General features: G+C 50.7%; 1 long non-coding RNA gene across 7 annotated transcripts in view; it reads right to left on the reverse strand.

Annotated features, from left to right (window-relative positions):
* LOC129471868 (uncharacterized) overlaps positions 1-21,278 on the reverse strand; it is a 42,258-nt gene that overhangs the window by 18,894 nt on the left and 2,086 nt on the right. For all 7 annotated transcript variants that reach the window (XR_010118885.1, XR_010118882.1, XR_010118883.1 and 4 more), the window contains 4 exons: positions 11,623-11,756; positions 10,814-11,071; positions 9,645-9,711; positions 124-307 (listed from right to left, as the gene is read on the reverse strand). This is a non-coding gene — a long non-coding RNA (uncharacterized lncRNA). The remainder of the gene's footprint in view (positions 1-123; positions 308-9,644; positions 9,712-10,813; positions 11,072-11,622; positions 11,757-21,278) is intronic.

Raw genomic sequence — 21,278 nt, forward strand, 5'->3', positions numbered from 1 at the left:
GATGACAGAAACTGCTGGGCACACCTGACTTTGTGGCAAGGTCAGACAGTGCTCGGCTCTGGTCACGTGGTCCCCAGGTGCCACAAGTCAGGTGTTCCATCTCCCCAGGGCCCAGCAGCTTACCAAAGGCATGAGCTGTTTCTCAGGAGAACCGTGGTTTACAGAAGAGGGCAGAGCTTTGCACTAAAATCCTGGCCCCTGAGCTGAGATTGGCTTCCTGGGGCTGGTCCCGGGCTCCATAAAGGCAGCTCGTTGTGCTGTAGACACTGGTGGCCTCAGATGATTCCAGCAAACTTTGGAGTGAGCGCTGTGTGTGAGGGCAGGGGTATGAAGGCTGGGTCATCCTCACCATCCAGGGCCCTGGGGACAGGCCTACCTCCTCAGGGAGGGCTGCCCAGAGCCTGCCTCAGGGGATGAACACACGTGACCTGAGGCCCTGGGTGCTTGACCCCTGCCCTCCACCCTCACTGCCTCCCCCAAGTCCCCTGATCTCCATCTGCATTCAGTTCACCCAAGGGATCGGAATGGACTCCTGATTTTCTTAAGAGTTATATGAGGACACAGAATGAAGGCCTGTGGTCTCCGACTTGAGTGTGCCTCGAAGTCCTCTGCCTGGGGAACGTGGTTAAAGGAGAGCTGCTCAGGTCCCAGCTCTAGAGAGTCTAATTCAGCAGAGCTGAGTGGTATACCAGAATAGACATTTTATTTTATTTATTTTTTTTAGAGACAGGGTCTACTTCTGTCACCCAGGCTGGAATGCAGTGGCACTCACTTCAACCCCAAACTCCTGGGCTCAAGTGATCCTCCTGCCTCAGCCTCCTGAGTAGCTGGGACTAGAGAGAGGTATGCGTCACCACACCTGGCTAATTAAAAAATTTGTGTAGGGACTGGACATAGTGGCTCACTCCTGTAATCCCAGCACTCTGGGAGACCAAAGCAGGCAGATCACTTGAGGTCAGGAGTTTGAGACCAGCCTGGCCAACATGGTGAAACCCTGTCTCTACTAAAAATACAAAAAAAGGCCGGGCGCAGTGGTTCATGCCTGTAATCCCAGCACTTTGGGAAGCCGAGGTGGGTGGATCACGATGTCAGGAGATTAAGACCAGCCTGGCCGAGATGGTGAAACCTCATCACTACTAAAAATACAAACATTAGCTGGGCGTGGTGGCGGGTGTCTGTAATCCCAGCTACTTGGGAGGCTGAGGCAGAGAACTGCTTGAAACCAGGAGGTGAAGGTTGCAGTGAGCCGAGATCACGCCACTGCACTCCAGCCTGGACGACAGAGCAAGACTCCGTCTCAAAAAAAAAACAAACGAACAACAACAACAAAAAGTAGCCAAGCGTGGTGGCGTGCATCTGTAATCATAGCTACTTGGGAGGCTGAGGCAGGAGAATCACTTGAACCTGGGAGGTGGAGATTGCAGTGAGCTGAGATGGCACCACTGCACTCCAGCCTGGGCGACAGCCAGACTTTGTCTCAAAAAAAAAAAAAAAAAAAAAGTTCTTTTATAGAGCTGGGATCTTGCTATGTTGCCCAGCCTGGTCTCAAACTGCCAGACTCAAGTGATCCTCCCTCCTCAGCCTCCCGAAGTGCTAGGATGATAGATGTAAGCCACTGCACCTGGCCTATAATCTGTGTTTTAAACATGCTTCTCACCATGATTCTGATTCAGGTAGTCACCCATCAACACTTTAAGAAACACTGGTGCAGTTTCTCAGGCCCAGGCAAGCCTCAATGTAAATCCAAGTTCTACTCCAGCATTAATCTGGATTCATTTCAGCTACGAATGATGGATACCTGAATAACGGAAGCCTAAATGTGATAGAATTTTGTTTCTCACATTTAAATTTTTTTTTTTTTTTTTTTTTTTTTTTTTTGAGACGGGAGTCTTGCTCTGTCGCCCAGGCTGGAGTGCAGTGGCGCAATCTCGGCTCACTGCAAGCTCCGCCTCCCGGGTTCATGCCATTCTCCTGCCTCAGCCTCTCCGAGTAGCTGGGACTACAGGCGCCCACCACCACGCCCGGCTAATTTTTTTTTGTATTTTTAGTAGAGACGGGGTTTCACCGTGGTCTCGATCACCTGACCTCATGATCCGCCCGCCTCGGCCTCCCAAAGTGCTGGGATTACAAGCGTGAGCCACCGCGCCCGGCCTCTCACATTTAAATTTTATTCTCTCTAGGAATACAGTCCATGCTGGCACAGTGATGCCACAATCATTAGGAACCTAGACTTTTTCTGTCTTGTTGCTCCCAAATTCTCTGCATTCGTCTTTTGTCTCATGGGCCAAAATAGCTGCTCCAGCTCGAGCCATCATGCCTACATTTCATGCAGCAGGAAAGACGAAAGGGGAGGAGAAAGACACAATGCCTCCATTTAAGGGCAATTCTTGAAAGTTGCATATGCGACTTACACGTGCCAGAACTTAGTTATTTTGGCTACAGCTACTGCAAGGGAGGTGGGAAAATGTAGAAATATATTTAATTTTTTGTAGATAGTGATTTAAGGCACACAAAGAGTATCTAAAGAAGCTGAAACAGGCCGGGCACAGTGGCTCACACCTGTAATCCCAGCACTTTGGGAGGCCGAGGCAGGTGGATCACCTGAGGTCAGGAGTTCGAGGCCAGCTTGACTAACAGGGTGAAACCCCGTCTCTATTAAAAATACAAAAATTAGCCAGGCGTGATGGCTAATGCCTGTAATCCCAGCCACTTGGGAGGCTGAGGCAGGAGAATCGGTTGAACCCGGGAGGCGTAGGTTGCAGTGAGCCGAGATCGTGCCATTGTGCTCCAACCTGGGCAACAAGAGCGAAACTCTGTCTCAAAAAAAAAAGAAAGGCCAGGCGCGGTAACTCACGCCTGTAATCCCAGCACTTTGGGAGGCCGAGGCGGGTGGATCACGAGGTCAGGAGATCGAGACCATCCTGGCTAACACGGTGAAACCCCGTCTCTACTAAAAATATAAAAAAATTAGCTGGGTGTGGTGGTGGGCACCTGTAGTCCCAGCTACTCGGAAGGCTGAGGCAGGAGAATGGCATGAACCTAGGAGGCGGAGCTTGCAGTGAGTCGAGATCGTGCCACTGCACTCCAGCCTGGGCGACAGAGCAAGACTCCATCTCAAAAAAAAGAAGCTACAATAGAGAGAGGGAGAAGATGGCGCAAGCTAAACATAAAATCGGCTAACCTCAATTGTGTACTTCCTGAGTGCCAGTTACAGTTCTAAGCCTAATTTCTCCCACAGTTCTGTGAGGTTGGACCTACTGGTTTTTTTTTGGTTTTTTTTTTTTTTTTTTTTTTGAGATGGAGTCTCACTCTGTCACCCAGGCTGGAGTACAGTGGCGTGATCTCAGCTCACTGCAACCTCCGCCTCCCTGGTTCAAGCGATTCTCCTGCCTCAGCCTCCTGAGTAGTTGGGATTGCAGGCATGCGCCACCAAAACCAGCTAATTTTTTGTATTTTTAGTAAAGACGGGGTTTCACCATGTTGGTCAGGCTGGTCTCGAACTCTTGACCTCGTGATCTGCCCACCTCAGCCTCCCAAAGTGCTGGGATTACAGGCATGAGCCACCGCGCCCAGCCTGGTCCTACTATTTCTTATCTTCTGGAACAGGGACACACACAACCCACCCCTCAACCCAAACTACTCAGATAGAAAGATGAGCTTTGCCTGCTTACTACCTTCATGACTCTGAGCAAGTTCTTTGCTAATGAAAGGGAATGTGGTGGGGCGCGGTGGCTCACACCTGTAATCTCAGCTCTTTGGGAGGCTGAGGCGGGCAGATCACTTGAGGTCAAGAGTTCAAGACCAGCCTGGCCAACATGATGAAACCCCATCTCTACAAAAAATACAAAAATTAGCCGGGCGTGGTAGTGGGCACCTTTAATCCCAGCTACTCAGGAGGCTGAGGTGGGAGAATTGCTTGAACCCGGGAGACGGAGGTTTCAGTGAGTCAAGATCATGCCACTGCACTGCAACCTGGGCAACAGAGTGAGACTGTCTCAAAACAAACAAACAAAAATAAAAAAGGAATGGAAGCCATATTTAATTAGGACCAAACAAAATTCACCCCCTCCACCTGGGGATGTTGCCCCAACACCTTCACAGAGTCAAGCCTCTGCTGGCCAGGAGGAGGGGCACACTCTGCCATGTCTGTAAACTGGGTGTCGGCAGGGGTGCCCATGAGACTGAGGCAAGTTTTCCTCAAGCCCCATCCCATGCCCTGGGTCATGCGAAGCCCTCCCTCCATCCTCTGTACACTCTAGGGATTTTTTTTTTTTTTTTTTTGAGACGGAGTCTCGCTCTGTCACCCAGGCTGGAGTGCAGTGGCGCAATCTCGGCTCACTGCAAGCTCCACCTCCCGGGTTCATGCCATTCTCCTGCCTCAGCCTCTCCGAGTAGCTGGGACTACAGGCGCCCGCCACCGCGCCCGGCTAATTTTTTGTATTTTTAGTAGAGACGGGTTTCACCGTGGTCTCGATCTCCTGACCTCGTGATCCGCCCGCCTTGGCCTCCCAGAGTGCTGGGATTACAAGCGTGAGCCACCGCGCCCGGCCCACTCTAGGGATTTTTGTTCTCAGGGAACTTCTAACTCTGGCTTCTTGCTTCTGCTGAATTCTTAAGTCTGTGCGTGTTTGGAGCCTCGAGGTGCAATTGCTGGGCTCTGGCACTGCCAGTGGGTCTGCTTCTGACGCAGTGCCGGGTACCACGAGGATGCTCAGTAAACGCTTGTTGAATTAATAATGACAGCCATTATTTAATAAGTGCTTACCATGTGCCAGGCACCATGCTAAGGACTTTACATATATTCTGCCATTTGACGCTGACAACTGCCAAAATCTTCATTTTACCCATAAAGAAACTAAGATTCGGGCTGAATGTTGTGGCTCATGCCTGTAATCCCAGCACTTTGGGAAGCTGAGGTAGGAGGATCTCTTGAGGCCTGGAGTTCAAGACCAGCCTGGGCAACATAGTGAGACTCTGTCTCTACAAAAAAAAACTTTTTTTTAATTAGCCAGGCATGGGCATGCTGTCATGAACCTATAGTCCTAACTATTTGGGAGGCTGAGGCGGGAGGATTACTTGAGTCCAGGAGTTCTAAGTTACAGTGAGTTATGATCATGCAACTGCAATCTAGCCTGGGCAACAGAGCAAGACCCCATCTCTAAATAAAAATAAATGGAGACTCACAAAACTTAGGTACTTGCCAAAGGTCTCATAGCTGGTAAGTGTCAGAGCAGAAATTTGAATATGCAAATTCTTTTTTTTTTGCCCAGGTTGGAGTGCATTGGCGCAACCTCGGCTCACTGCAACCTCTGCCTCCTGGGTTCAAGCGATTCTCCTGCCTCAGCCTCCTGAGTAGCTGAGATTATAGGCACATGCCACCACTCCCAGCTAATTCTTGTATTTTTAGTAGAGACGGGGTTTCACCATGTTGGTCAGGATGGTCTCGAACTCCTGACCTCGTGATCCGCCCACCTCAGCCCCCCAGAGTGCCAGGATTACAGGTGTGAGCCACCGTGCCTGGCCTACAAATTCTTAACCATAATTATCAGGTGTCTACATCCCTCAAATGACCACCCCTCCCTGCCCACTCGTACTGTGACAGATCCAGGAGCCTAAGGTCCCGAGAAGGGCCGAGCCTATCTAAGATGACGGCTCTGTGGGCTGACACCACAGAATGAGTTCGTTTTTTTTGAGATGGAGTCTCGCTTTGTCACCCAGGCTGGAGTGCAGTGGTGCCATCTCGGCTCACTGCAACCTCCGCCTCCCGGGTTCAAGTGATTCTCCTGCCTCAGCCTCCCGAGTAGCTGGGATTAGAGGCACCCACCACCACACTCGGCTAATTTTTGTATTTTTAGAATAGATGGAGTTTCACCATGTTAGCCAGGCTGGTTTTGAACTCCTGACCTCAAGTGATCGGCCCACCTCAGCCTCCCAAAGTGCTGGCATTATAGGCATGAGCCACCGTGCCTGGCCAAGAAAGGGTTTTTGTTTAGGCTTCAAACAACTGCAGGACATTTCTGTCCAATCTCTTCTATTTCCTGCCGCCAGCTCCCCAACACCCACTTCTCCACCAGCAATTCTGCACAGCAGAGAATGGAGGGCATTTCCACTGTGGAAGGTGTGGGAAGGACAGGCCTTTCACCCACGGGGGAAGTGGAAACCATTTCCAGAAAAGCAGCCTGGTACATAGCTGAGAGTCCGGACGCTAGCCTGCCACTCTTCAGCTCTGTGGCCTTGGCCAAGCCAGTGGGAATTAAATGAGTTCATACAGGTCACATAAAGCACTTAGGATGCTGCCACTGCACTATCCACCCTCCAAGGGTTAGCCTCCACGATGATGACTTCAGCTACAGCCAGTACCAGCAGGAGTCAACAACACTGGGGAGGGTGGGGTGCAGGCCCCTCATCTTTCTTTTTATAAATAATGACTTTTGGCTGGGCACAGTGGCTCAGGCCTGTAATCCCAGCACTTTGGGAGGCCAAGGCAGGAGACTCACCGGAGGTCAGGAGTTTGAGACCAGCCTGGCCAACATGGTGAAACCCCGTCTCTACTAAAAATACAAAAATTATCTGGGCATGGTGGCGCATGCCTGTAGTCCCAGCTACTCGGAGGCTGAGGCAGGAGAATCGCTTGAACCCGGGAGGCAGAGATTGCAGTGGCCCAAGATCGTGCCATTGCACTCCAACCCGGGCAACAAGGGTGAAACTCTGTCTCAAAAAAAAAATTTTTTTTTAAATAGCAAGTGATATATGGTCACTTATTATAGAAAAATGTAAAAATTCAGATTTAAAACAAATCACCTGGCCAGAGGTGGTGGCTCACTCCTGTAATCCCAACACTTTGGGAGGCCAAGGTTGGTGGATCACTTGAGGTCAGGAGTTGGAGAACAGCCTGGCCAATATGGTGAAACCCCATCTATACTAAAAATACAAAGATTAGCTGGGTGTGGTGGCACATGCCTGGAATCCCAGCTACTCTGGAGGCTGAGGCAGGAGAGTAGCTTGAACAGGGAGGAGGAGGTTGCAGTGAGCTGAGATCATGCCACTGCATTCCAGCCTGGGTGACAGAGTGAGACTCCGTCTCAAAAAAAAAATAAAAAAATCAAAAGTTAAATAAAACAAATCACCTATAACTCACTCTCCAAAGATCATCTTTGTGGCTGTCTCACCCATCAGCACCTGCCATTGAGTCACCCTGGTCCCAGTCACCCAAGACACTGGGTTTGCTAAGGGACTGATGTCTCAGGGAGGAAAAGAGGCTGAAGAACAGGCCGTGCAAGTATGGCTGGCTTGTCCCCAGCAGAGAATTTTATGAGCAAAGCATTTCAGTGACTTTTAAAAGTAAATCAGGCCAGACGTGGTGGCTCATGCCTGTAATCCCAGCACTTTGGGAGGCAGAGGTGGACGGATTGCTTGAGCTCAGGAGTTCAAAACCAGCCTGGGTAACATGGTGAAACTCCGTCTCTACAAAATATACGAAAAGGAGCCAGCCACTGTGGCATTTGCCTGTAGTCCCAGCTTCTCAGGAGGCTGAGGTGGGAGGATCACTTGAGCCCAGGAGTTTGAGGCTGCAGTGAGCCGAGATCTCACCAGTGCGCGCCAGCCTGGGCAACAGAGTGAGACCCTGTCTCAAAAAAAAAAAAAAAAAAGGTAAATCAGAGGGGCCACCCCTGCTTAAAACCTTTCACCAGCTTCCCACCGTGCTGAGGAAAAGGCCAGAGTCCCTACAGTAGCCCGCAATGCCCATACCCCACGCACCTGGTCTGCATGCTGGCTCCATGTATGAGCTGTATGACTTTGAACAAGGTATTTAAACTTGTCTGTGCTTCAGTTTCCTCATTTATAAAATGCGAATAACAGAACCTACCTTAGGACTGTTTGAGGGTGAAATATGCTACATGAGGTGCTTAGAATAGGGCCTGCCATGCAGAAAGTCCTCAAGAAGCATTGCTGCTATTACTGTTATTATTTTTGTCCCACTATCTCTTGCTTTCCCCACTAGGAGACACACCCCAGCTGCCTGACTGTGGAGCTCCGCCTTCTAATCCCTCTGGCAGTATCCAAAGGCAAAAGGCCATGGCAAAGCTTCTCCTCAGATGTCCTCCTTGTTTCATAAGGGGGTGGGGGACCTTTCCAGAACCCCCTTCTGTCTCATTGACTAGAATGGGATTCTATGCCTGCCCCTAAACAAATAGAGGCAGAGAGTAGGGCTGGGTGCGGTGGCTCACGCCTGCAATCCCAGCACTTTGGGAGGCCAAGGCAGGTGGATCATGAGGTCAGGCGATCGAGACCATCCTGGCTAACATGGTGAAACCCTGCCTCTACTAAAAAATTAGCCGGGTGTGGTGGCGAGCGCCTGTAGTCCCAGTGTAGCAGGACCAGCCTCAGACAAAACTCCTCAGACACCGAGTTAAAGAAGGAAGGGGGATGGCCGGGCGCGGTGGCTCAAGCCTGTAATCCTAGCACTTTGGGAGGCCGAGGTGGGCGGATCACGAGGTCAGGAGTTCCAGACCATCCTGGACAACATAGTGAAACCCTGTCTCTACTAAAAATACAAAAAAAAAATTAGCCGGGCGTGGCGGCAGGCGCCTGTAGTCCCAGCTACTTGGGAGGCTGAGGCAGGAGAATGGCGTGAACCCAGGAGGCGGAGCTTGCAGTGAGCCGAGATGGTGCCACTGCACTCCAGCCTGGGGGACAGAGCCAGACTCTGTCTCAAAAAAAAAAAAGAAGGAAGGGGTTTATTTGGCCGGGAGCATATCGGCAAGACTCCTGTCTTGAGAGCCAAGCTCCCCGAGTGAGCAATTCCTATCCCTTTTAAGGGCTCACAACTCTAAGGGGGGGTGCGTGTGAGGGGGTCATGATTGATTGAGCAAGCAGGGGGTACGTGACTGGGGGCTGCATGCACTGGTAATTAGATCGGAACAAAACAGGATAGGGATTTTCACAGTGCATTTCTTTTTTTTTTTTGGAGACAGAGTTTTTTGCTCTTGTTGCCCAGGCTGGAGTGCAATGGCACAATCTCGGCTCACCGCAACCTCCACCTCCTAGGTTCAAGTGATTCTCCTGCCTCAGCCTCCGGAGTAGCTGGGATTACAGGCATGCATCACCACACCCAGCTAATTTTGTATTTTTAGTAGAGACAGGGTTTCTCCATGTTGGTCAGGCTGGTCTCGAACTCCTGACCTCAAGTGATCCACCTGCCTGGGCCTCCCAAAGTGCTGGCATTACAGGCGTGAGCCACCGCACCCAGCCTCACAGTGCATTTCTATACAATGTCTGTAATCTATAGACAACATAACTGATTAGGTCAGGGGTCAATCTTTAACTACCAGGCCCAGCAGCACCGGACTGTCTGCCTGTGGATTTCATTTCTGCCTTTTAGTTTTTACTTCTTTCTTTGGAGGCAGAAATTGGGCGTAAGACAATATGAGGGGTGGTCTCCTCCCTTACCACCTACCTACTCGGGAGGCTGAGGCAGGAGAATGGTGTGAACCCGGGAGGCGGAGATTGTAGTGAGCCGAGATTGCACCACTGCACTCCAGCCTGGGTGACAGCGAGACTCCGTTTCAAAAAAAACAAAACACAAAACAACAACAACAACAAATAGAGGCAAAGAAGAAAGGGAATACCATAGTTATACACACCTGACCCAAAGCAGGGCTCTGTTCCCACAGACTGGTGGTTCTCAGGTTCCAGGAGAGTCAGAATCACCTGAGGGTTTAAAAAAAAAAAAAAAAACAATTTCCAGGCCAGGCACGGTGGCTCACGCTTGTAATCCCAGCACTTTGGGAGGCCAAGGCAGGCGGATCACCCGAGGTCAGGAGTTTGAGACCAGCTTGGCCAACATGACGAAACCCCGTCTCTACTAAAAATACAAAAATTAGCCAGGCATGGGGGTGGGCGCCTGTAATCCCAGCTACTCAGGAGGCTGAGGCAGGAGAATCGCTTGAACCTGGGAGGCAGAGGTTGCAGTGAGCCAAGATCGCACCACTGCACTCCAGCCTGGGCAACAGAGCGAGACTCTGTCTCAAAAAAAAAAAAAAAAAAAAGAATCCCAGCGTGGAAGAGGGGAAAAGAAAAGATGTAACCCAGTCTGCAAATGCGGGCTCCTCCCTAGAGACTGGCATAAGGTGAGTGCCAGCCCAGACGTGGCCATCGCTGTAGCTACACAAAGCCTCCAAGGTTTCTGCCAGCTCTGGGGGCTCGTGCTCATGGCAGCTGTCTTGCTTCTGCTGATTCCTTGCAGCTGTCGCCTTTAATTCTGGCCTGGAGTTGACCCAAATGAGGGGCAAGAACTGCAGGACATTTTCCCCTGCTCTCAGAGCAACTGCGGAGATAAGGCTGTTGGGCTGTTGTGTGAGGGGGATTTTCCTAAAGACACGGTGCACAGGGAGAATAACAGAAGTCACCTTCCTGAGGCCGCCCCGCACTTGGGTTCTGAGGACCTTCGCTCCCTCCCCTCCTCCTCTTCTCCTCCCTCCTCTCTCCCCTGCGGCAACCTGAACTACTCGGCTCTCTCCCCGCTCCTCCTCCTCCTCCTCCTCCTCTGCCACTCAGCTCCAGTCCTGCCCGAGGCCAAACCCTTGAACAGGGGCCAGGGCTGGAAAGTTGTGGAAATGCCGCTGTGGGAAGCCCTGCTGAGGATGCTGAGGCTGAGCCCCAGCCTGGGAGAGGGGGTGCCCTGATCTGAGCAGACCCTCAGGGCAGACAGAAGGCAGCCAAGGTCTGGAGCTGGTGCCTCTAACCACCTCTACCCCAGAGGCTGTGGGATGCATGGGAGCCAGGATAGGGCTGGGCTTCGGGTCTGCATTACCTTGGTCCTGAGATGGGAGTCTAGGAACATTGGTGGGGGTGCCAAGGATTCTGTAGAAGTAGGATGGGGTGGGTCCCTCTCACTCTTCAGCTCCCAAGATTGCATACGACAGGCTCCTAAGAAGTCACTGAGGCTGGCCTGCATGGTGGCTCACAGGTGGCTGAGGCGGGAAAATCCCTTGAACCCGGCAGGCAGACGTTGCAGTGAGCCGAGACCGTGCCACTGCGCTCCAGTCCGGGCGACAGAGCGAGACTCCGTCTCAAAAAAAAAAAAAAAAAAAATCACTGAGGCTGGTTGGGCGTGGGCTTTGGGAGGCCGAGGCAGGTGGATCTCTTGAGTCCAGGAGTTCCAGACCAGCCTGGCCAACATGGCGAAACCCCTTCTCTACAAAAAATACAAAAATTAGCCAGATGTGGTGATGGGTGCCTGTAGTCCCAGCTATGTGGGAGGGTGAGGTGGGAGGATGGCTTGAGCCTGGCAGGTTGAGACTGCAGGGGAGCCAAGATCACACCACTGCACTCCAGCCTGGGTGACAGAGCAAGACCCTGTCTCAAAAAAGGAAGGAAGGAAGGAAGGAAGGAAGGAAGGAAGGAAGGAAGGAAGGAAGGAAAGAAAGAGAGAGAGAGAGAGAGAGAGAGAGAGAAAGAAAGAAAGAAAGAAAGAAAGAAAGAAAGAAAGAAAGAAAGAAAGAGAGAAAGAAATCCCTGAGGTTTTTAAGCCTCGGAGGCAGAGCCTGCTGACTCCTTGAGGTGTACAGAGGCACCAGTTTTTAGGAGGACAGTATCTTTCTAAGGCAGTTTGATTTTTACCTTCTCAGGTGCAGGAAAAGTGACCGTTTCCTTCTCTGTGAATTTCCCACGGACTAAGGGGCTCAGACAGGTCCCGACACAGGGAGGGCCCTCTTGGCAGTCAGCTTATTCTGAAATTTGAATTTCCAATGCACCTGGAGGAACCCAGAGGGGAAGGGTTGTTATTTATAATCAAAGCTTCCTTCTAAGGAAAGTAGATCCTGCTGCATTAACTAAAAGGCCCTTTTGTTCTTAAAGGGCCCTTACTGGGTTTGGCTTGGCAGCCTGGTTTGGGAAGAGCAGGAGGGGCTAGGGAGAGCTGAAATGCAGGATCTCCTGTGTGAGAATTGGAAGCCCCTGGGGCATCCAGGTGTCCCGCAGGGGCTGAAGAAGGGAGGCGGGTAGATGGGCGCCAGCAGATGGGAGCAGCAGCCCTGCGCGGGCGGGGCTGGAGGATGCCTGAGGAACCAGCTTGGAAGAGCAGAGACGTCCCGGTGCCACTTTCAGTCGTGTGCTGAGCCACTCTGTAACTCTTCCAGGGACCCACAAATCTTCAGTAAAATTCTGCTTACAGAGCAGTCTGGTATCCACGGTTTCTTGGGAGAAGAAACGGGCTGCATCCTACATTTGAGTCAATTCCAGGGCAGAAATAAAGGGAACAGCTGCTAGAATTCAGCAGAAGCCGGAAATCAGAGGCACACAATTGTAAGCCTGAGAAATTGCAGAAGCCTTGTGGAAAGTAAGGGATACGGTCTGAGCCAGCCTTATTTCAATCCCAGTGGGCTGGCGGACCCCAGCTACCAACCATGGGTTCTGCCTACGGGCAGATATTTGCCCCCTGCTTCCTTGCTAAAAGAAGCTTGTTTTGTTCTGGTGGGAGGACAAGGTACTAATTACCCCCAGGTGGATGGTGACTGGGGTATTTACATTTGATCACTCCCCTCTGCTGGTAATTGGGTTGAGGAGAACCATGGGACCCTATTCTGGCCAATGAGATAGGAGGGGGACACTGCTGGGGGCTTCTGGGAGGAATTTTCCTCCTCTAATAAAAAGAGATGTTTTAGGGGGACCCCTGTCCAAGCCTCCCTTTCTGAGATGCTGCCCATGGCAAATGCAGCCACACAAAAGTGCAGGCTCCAGGGTCAAACCATCTGGGCTAAAAGCGTGGCTCTGCCTCTGATTGGCTTAAGCAGATTACCCGACCTTTCTGTACCTTGTGTTTCTCATCTGCAAAATGAAAATAATTGGACTTTCTTCACAGGGTGCTGTGAAAATCAAATGAGTGAATACACTTAAAATGCCCACACAGTTCTAGCACATGATAAGTACTCAATATATAATAGCTGTTATTTAGTTGTTCTCTGTGGATATGATGCTTGGAGCCACTGTAGTCATCTTTCAACCATGAAGCGCTTGACTCAAAAATGGTCTACCCCAAGATATCTTAAGATAAAACTCCTGACTCTTTTTTTTTTTTTTTTTTTTTTGAGACACTCTCACTCCATTGCAGAGGCTGGAGGCTGGACTGCAGTGGTGTGATCATGGCTCACTGCGGCCTTGGCCTCCCAGGCTCAGACGATCCTCCTGCCTCAGCCTCTTGAGTAGCTGGGACCACAGGCACATACCACCACACCTGGCTCATTTTTAAAAATTATTTGGAGAAGGTCGGGCGCAGTGGCTCACTCCTGTAATCCCAGCACTTTGGGAGGCTGAGGCGGGCAGATCACGAGTTCAGGAGTTCAAGACCAGCCTGGCCAATATGAGGAAACCCCGTCTCTCCTAAAAATACAAAAATTACCCAGGCGTGGTGGTGTGTGCCTGCAGTCCCAGCTACTCGGGAGGCTGAGGCAGAAGAATCACTTGAACCCAGGAGGTGGAGGTTGCAGTGAGCCGAGATTGCACCACTAAACTCCAGCCTGGGCAACAGAGCAAGCCTCTGTCTCCAAAAAAAAAAAAAAAATTTTGTAAAGATAGAGGTCTTCTCTTATGTTGCCTAAGCTAGGAAACTCCCAACTCTTTAGGCAACTTTTTGTTTAGTATTCTGTTACTTGCAGCCTAAATCTCCCTAACCAATTCGTAGACAAAAACTTGATACTTATGATTGTTTTATGATAAGAAATTAAACCACCTAATCCGTGGGATACTCATATTTAGTGAGAACACTGCTGAGAACCCTGGAGGCAGATTACACAGCATTGACTGCTAGTCATCCTCAAATGAGTAGTTTCTCCTTCTCTCTTTAATAAATAGAATGGCCATATTTTAGCTGGGCACATGCTGCTTGGCTAGAAAGTACATTTCCCAGGCCAGGCACGGTGGCTCACATCTGTAATCCCAGCACTTTGGGAGGCAGAGGAGGGTGGATCACTTGAGGTCAGGAGTTCAAGACTAGCCTGCCGAACATGATGAAACCCCGTCTCTACAAAAAATACAAAAAATTGGCCGGGTGTGGTGGCAGGTGCCTGTAATCCCAGCTACTTGGGAGGGTGAGGCAGGAGAATTGCTTAATCACAGGAGGCGGAGGTTGCAGTGAGCCGAGATCACGCCATTGCACTCCAGTCTGGGGCAACAGAGCCAACGAGACTTCATCTCAAAAAAAACAAAAAGAAGAAGAAGAAAGAAAGTACATTTCCCAGTCTCCCTTGCAACTAGGTGAAGCCATGGGCCCAAGCTTTAGCAAAGAAATATGAATCGAAGTGATATGTGCCAAAGGATTGGTTATTTTCCCACCTCACTCCTCTCTCTCTTTTTCTTTTTTTTTTTTTTTGAGACAGGGTCTCACTCTGTCACCCAGGCTGGAGTGCAATGGTGTGATCATAGCTCACTGCAACCTCCACCTCCTGGGCTCAAGCAATCCTCCTACTCAGCCTCCAGAGTAGCTGGGACTAGAGGTGTGGGCCACCAGACCCAGCTTATTTTATTTTTTTTGAGACGGCGTCTCACTCTCTTGCCCAGGCTGGAGTGCAGTGGTGCAATCTCGGCTCACTGCAACCTCTGCCTCCCAGGTTCAAGCAGTTCTCTGCCTCAGCCTCCAGAGTAGCTGGTATTACAGGCCCCCACCACCACAGCCGGCTAATTCTTGTATTTTTAGTAGAATCGGGGTTTTACCATCTTGGCCAGGCTAGTCTTAAACTCCTGCCCTCGTGATCCACCCGCCTCAGCCTCCCAAAGTGCTGGGATTACAGGCGTGAGCCACTGCGCCCAGCCGCCCGTTTTATTTTTTGTATTTTTAGTAGAGACGGGATCTCACTGTGTTGCCCCGACTGGTCTCAAATTCCTGAGCTCAAGTGATATGCCCACCTCGGCCTCCCAAGGTACTGAGATTACAGGCATGAGCCACCACGCCCAGCCAGAAGGGTCATTTTGAAGGTGGGCACAGTTGCCCCACCAGACATGAACCACCTAACTCTGACCTCTTGCACAGAAGAAAACAAACGATCTTGTTTAAGCCACTGTATTGCTTTATTGCTTCACTGCAACAGATCTACAGGAAGCTCCAGAATATCAAGTGGAAATAGTAGCACAGAAATATTGTCCTGTGAGTGTTACTGTGACCCATTATATCAGTTAGCTATTGCTGCATAACAAACAACCCAAGACTTAGGCTTAAAACAGTAATTTTTTTTATTTCTCATGAAAATATGGGTTGGCTGCATTCTTCTGCTGATTTTTCCAGGGCTTACTTGCGCAGCTACGTTCAGCTGGAAGAATGGCTGTGAGCTAGGTTCAGCTGTGGGCTAGGTTCAGCTGGGAAGGTGGGGATGGTTAAGCCTCACTCTTCATGAGATCTTTCATCCTCAAGGATGACCATGTAGCCTAGGTTTCCTCACATGGTGGTTCCAGGACAGTGCTAACAGAGTAAGCCCCAAATCACAAGCACTTATCTGGCCTCTGTGTCGTAGTTACTGATGTCCCACTAGCCAAAGCAAGTCACGTGGCCAATCCCCGCGTCACCATGGGAGGGGCCTATCCAAGGGCGTAGATACCAGGAGGCTTGATTCATTGGGCCATCTGATTAACAATCAACCTCATTCTATCACACCCCATGAATTGTAGAAGCTCATTTTTTTTTTTTTTGAGACGGAGTCTCGCTCTGTCGCCCAGGCTGGAGTGCAGTGGCGCAATCTCGGCTCACTGCAAGCTCCGCCTCCCGGGTTCACGCCATTCTCCTGCCTCAGCCTCTCCGAGTAGCTGGGACTACAGGAACCCGCCACCACGCCCGGCTAATTTTTTTGTATTTTTAGTAGAGACGGGGTTTCACCGTGGTCTCGATCTCCTGACCTCGTGATCCGCCCGCCTTGGCCTCCCAAAGTGCTGGGATTACAAGCGTGAGCCACCGCGCCCAGCCTGAAGCTTATTAAAGATAATTAGAAGTCCTGGTGCAGTACTCATTAGGCCCATCTGCACAGGGACTAATATAGGATTAGGGGCAATTGAAATTCCTTCCCCTATTTGGTTATTCATCACCTAGCTCCAGAAAAAAGTTTGAGGTTGTTTACATAACTATAAAAGATTTTTAAATGATAAAATTAAAAATGAACATTGGTGAGAATCAGAACAGAAAGAAAAAGAAAGAGGAAAAAAAAAAAGAAAAGATGGTATCAAGAGCAGGGTTAGAACAAAAATTGCCTGTCCCAGGGGTCCAGGCTCCTGCTAGGAGAGGGACTGAGGTCTCGATACACAGTGCTGGGACAAGATCAAGGAGATGGTCAGGGCATGGTGGAGAGGATGGGGGGCAAGCATGTGGCCTTCCAGTGAGCACCAGCACTTTGTGCAATTTGTGGCACTTTGGGAGCTGGGATGAAGCTACATCTGAAACACTTCTCAACCTTTGCTGTGCATCTGGATCGCTTATAGAGCAGGTTTAAATATAGATTCCTAGGCCTGACGTCTAGAACCTGTTTTTTTGTTTGTTTGTTTTGAGACGGAGTCTGGCTCTGTCGCCCAGGCTGGAGTGCAGTGGCGTGATCTCGGCTCACTGCAACTGCAACCTCTGCTTCCTGGGTTCAAGCGATTCTCTTGCCTCAGCCTCCCAAATAGCTGGGATTACAGGCATGCGTCACCATGCCTGGCTAATTTTTTTTTTTTTTTTTCTGGAGACAGGGTCTCACTCTGTCATCCAGGCTGGAGTGCAGTGGTGCAAACATGGCTCACTGCAGCCTCGACCTCCTGGGTTCAGGTGATCCTCTCGCCTCAGCCCTGCAAGTAGCTAGGATCACAGGCGCTTGCCACCAGGCCTGGCTAATTTTTTCGTGTTTTTTGTAGTGATGGGGTTTTGCCATGTTGCCCAGGCTGGTCTCGAACTTCTGAGCTCAAGCAATCCACCTGCCTTGGCCTCCCAAAGTGCTGGGATTGCAGGCATGAGCCCCCACGCCCAGTCCCAGCTGACATCTTGACCACAACTTCAAGACAGACCCTGAGAGGCCGGGCGCTGTGGCTCACGCCTGTAATCCCAGCACTTTGGGAGGCCGAGGCAGGTGGATCATGAGGTCAGGAGATCGAGACCATCCTGGACAACACGATGAAACCCCGTCTCTACTAAAAATACAAAAAATTAGCTGGGCATGGTGGCGGGCGCCTGTAGTCCCAGCTACTCGGGAGGCTGAGGCAGGAGAATGGCGTGAACCCGGGAGGCAGAGCTTGCAGTGAGCTGAGATCATCGTGCCACTGTACTCCAGCCTGGGTGACAGAGCCAGACTCCGTCTCAAAAAAAAAAAAAAAAAAAAAAAAAAGACAGACCCTGAGTCAGGGCCACCCAGCTAAGCTGCTCCTGGATTCCTGACCCTCAGAAGCTCAGCGAGAGGATAAATGTATATAAATGTATATTGGTTTTGGGTTTTTTGTTTGTTTGTTTTTGAGACAGGGTTTCACTCTTGTTGCCCAGGCTGGAGTGCAAGGGCACAATCTCAGCTCACTGCAAACTCCGCCTCCTGGGTTCAAATGATTCTCCTGCCTCAGCCTCCAGAATAGCTGGAATTACAGGCATGCACCACCATGCCCGGCTAATTTTTTGTATTTTTAATAGAGACAGGGTTTCTCCATGTTGGTCAGGCTGATCTCGAACTCCCGACCTCAGGTGATCCGCCCGCCTTGGCCTCCCAAAGTAGTGGGATTATAGGCGTGAGCCACCATGCCTGGCCAAATGTATATAGTTTTTTTTTTTTTTTTTTTTGAGACCGAGTCTCGCTCTGTCGCCCAGGCTGGAGTGCAGTGGCGCAATCTCGGCTCACTGCAAGCTCCGTCTCCCGGGTTCACGCCATTCTCCTGCCTCAGCCTCTCCGAGTAGCTGGGACTACAGGCGCCCGCCACCACGCCCGGCTAATTTTTTGTATTTTTAGTAGAGACGGGGTTTCACAGTGGTCTCGATCTCCTGACCTCGTGATCCGCCCGCCTCAGCCGCCCAAAGTGCTGGGATTACAAGCGTGAGCCAACACGCCCGGCCTAACGTATATAGTTTTAAGCTGCTAAGATTGGGGATGATTTGTGCCCTAGGAATAGATCGCTAAAATACCTGAGGATGAGAATGTGCTGGGCTCGGAATATCTCCAGAAATCACTCATAAAGGGGGTAATGGGGTGAGGCTGTGTGGCCCAGATTTGCCTCAGTGGGACTTCAGGCACCAAAGGCAGCTGTGCAGAGCCCTCCACCTTCTCCTGTATCCGCCCCTTTGGAAACGGAGGGAGGGAGCCCACGCCATAGGACACAGCTGCTAACATTCCTGGCCCTCTCAGGTGCGCCCTGCTTCATCCGCATGAGAGCCAAATTAAAAACACAGTTCCTCTGATACTCAGAATATTAGTGTTGTAGGAGTTATTAAGAAATTATTTTAGGCAGATAGAGAGGAAAAGGAATCCTTGGAAAGTTTTCGTTTTTTAAAGCATCTCCAGAAAAGCCTTTAATATGCAAATGCAGGTCATTAGAAACTGGGTCCACCCTACATGGCGATTCTGCAGCCTTCTTGCCCTTGCCCCACATGTTCCTGGCAACATGGCTGCCCCCACAGATCCCCACGTGTGTAAAACATCCTGGCACCTGCATTTGCATATTAAAAGGCTAAGGTGGGAAGGCCAGCTTTTTTGCGGGCTAAGTGAATGACATGCCTGGTCAAACCAATCCCCTGAGCCCTATGCAAATCAGACACCGCCTCCTCCAGCCTCTGTATATATACCTGGCTGGTTTGCACCCCACTTGGGGTTCCCTCTCTCGGCTTTGGAGCCCTCTTCTTTCTGTCTCTGTATGGGGGAGCTTCTTCCTTCTGCCTTCTCCCTTCTTGCCTATTAAACTCTCCACTCCTTAAAACAACTCTACGTGTCTGTGTCGTTTTATCTAAACCAGCATGAGGACCAAGAATCCTGGTGTTCCTCCACTCATCAGAGCCATATCACCAGGATTTCTGAGTGCCCTTCCTATTGGTGGTAGAAGGTCCAAATTTTCTTCTCCTGAGGGAGGTCCAAGGATCCTAGAGTGCCTGACAGTCTAAACGAGGCCATCCTGATGCATTTTTCCCAGCAAAGGAAGAAACCAGAAAATCTCATCTAGACCTCTGAGGGGCTCAGCCTTCCCCAAACCAGAAATTCCAGCAGTTTCTCAAAGTACATCTGAGGAAATGAAATACTGCCTTTACAGAACCCCCAGGGACCCATCCTGATGGAATAACTCTGGGTTATTGTTGTGGTTGGGCTATTTGTCCCTTCCAAAACTCATGTTGAAATACTTTTTTCTTTTATATATATGTGTATATATGTGTGTGTTTGTGTGTGTATATATATATGTGTGTGTGTGTGTGTATATATATATATTTTTTTTTTTTTTTTTTTCTTTTTTTGAGATGGAGTCCTGCTCTGTGGCCCAAGCTGGAGTGCAGTGGCGCGATCTCGGCTCACTGCAAGCTCCACCTCCTGGGTTCACACCATTCTCCTGCCTCAGCCTCCCGAGTAGCTGGGACTACAGGCGCCCACCACCAAGCCCGGCTAATTTTTTTTGTATATTTAGTAGAGACGGGGTTTCACCGTGTTAGCCAAGATGGTCTCGATCTCCTGACCTCGTGATCTGCCCGCCTTGGCCTCCCAAAGTGCTGGGATTACAGGCGTGAGCCACCGCGCCCACCTGAGACAAGGCCTCACTCTGTTGCCCAGGCTGGAGTGCAGTGGCACGGTCACAGCTCACTGCAGCGTCAACCTCCCTGGGCTCAGGCAATCTTCCCACCTCAGCCCCTAGAGTAGCTGGGACTACACGTGCGTACCACCATGCCTGGCTAATTTTTTTATTTTTTGTCAAGATGGGGTTTCACCATGTTGCCCAGACTGGTCTGGAACTCTTGGGCTCAAGCAATCCGCCCACCTTGGCCTCTCAAAGTGCTGGGATTGCAGGCATGAGCCAGTGCACCCAGCCTATGCTGAAATGTAATCCCCAATGTGGCTGTATTGAGAGGTAGGACCTCTAAGAGGTGATTGGATCATGAAGGCTCTGCCCTCATGAATGGATTAATCTTGTGGGTTAATGGATTAATGAGTTAATTGGTGATTATAGGAGTGGGACTGGGGACTTTATAAGAAGAGGAAGGGACACTGAGGGACACCCCTCAGCCCCCTCACCGTGCAATGTCATGCCCTCCCACAGGACTCTGCAGAGAGCTCCCACCAGCAAGAAGGCTCCCACCAGATGTGGCCCCTCGACCTTGGACTTCCCAGCCTCCAGAACTTTAAAAATACATTCATTTCCTTTAGAAATTACCCAGTTTCAGTATTCTGTTGTAAGCAACAGAAAACAAACTAAGACAGATGTCTGAATCTGTCAGAGCAGAGAAGTCCAGGCCCCAGCACAAGCTGTCATCCTGGAAGCTATCAGACCACATGCTTCCCAGGAAAGGAAGGGAGATGCAAGGTCGTGCAAATTGCAGGGAGTCCGCTGGCCTGTCCGGGCCCTGGGGGTCTGGTGCTGCTTCTCCCCTACCTGCCTTCAAATTTATGCCACCATCCACTTCATTCCCAGCAGATCTCACTGCCCACAGGCCCCAGGTGGCCAGAGACCACGGACCTTTCTGCTCAGGATCTGCTTCCCAAGGACTCCTACTCTTTTCTCTCAGATTCTCCTTTCAGGGAATCCCTGAGACGCAAGAGCACTGTGGTGACCTCTTTCCTGCTGCTGTCACAGTCACAGGGTGGAGGGCAGAGACGCTAACCTAGAGGAGGAAGGTTTTCTCCCTGATGCCCCACAATTCTGCACCCAGCATACAGGGAAGAGCCAAGGAGCCAGGGAAACACTGCCCAGCCTGCACCCAGTGGGACAGATGTGTGCCCTGGCCCTGGTACAGACCTCACTACCATGATGGCCTGCAGACCCTGCCTGCCCACCTCCGTCCCCTTGGCCTGCTGCCCCTACCCCAGGGCAGGGTCTCAGCTGAGGAGGGAGCTGTGGTCACCCGAGCACTCCTTCCTTGCTGAGCTGGGATGGGGCTGTGCTTGTACTTATTCCCACTACATTCTGGAGAACTTTCCAGGCCCTCGGGAAGCGCATAGGAGGTGCTTCTTATGCTGCAGTCCTCCATGAATGTGAGTTTATGGGAAGGCCAGGGAAACAGTGAGGCCTGGGGGCAGCTCTTCAGCCATCCTCTGGCCTGAGTAAAGCGGAGTATAGCAAAGAGATACAACCTTCCCCCACGGCCAGGACAGACCCAG

Source organism: Symphalangus syndactylus, chromosome 22, assembly GCF_028878055.3.
Source record: "Symphalangus syndactylus isolate Jambi chromosome 22, NHGRI_mSymSyn1-v2.1_pri, whole genome shotgun sequence".
NCBI classification, from domain to species: Eukaryota; Metazoa; Chordata; class Mammalia; order Primates; family Hylobatidae; genus Symphalangus; species Symphalangus syndactylus.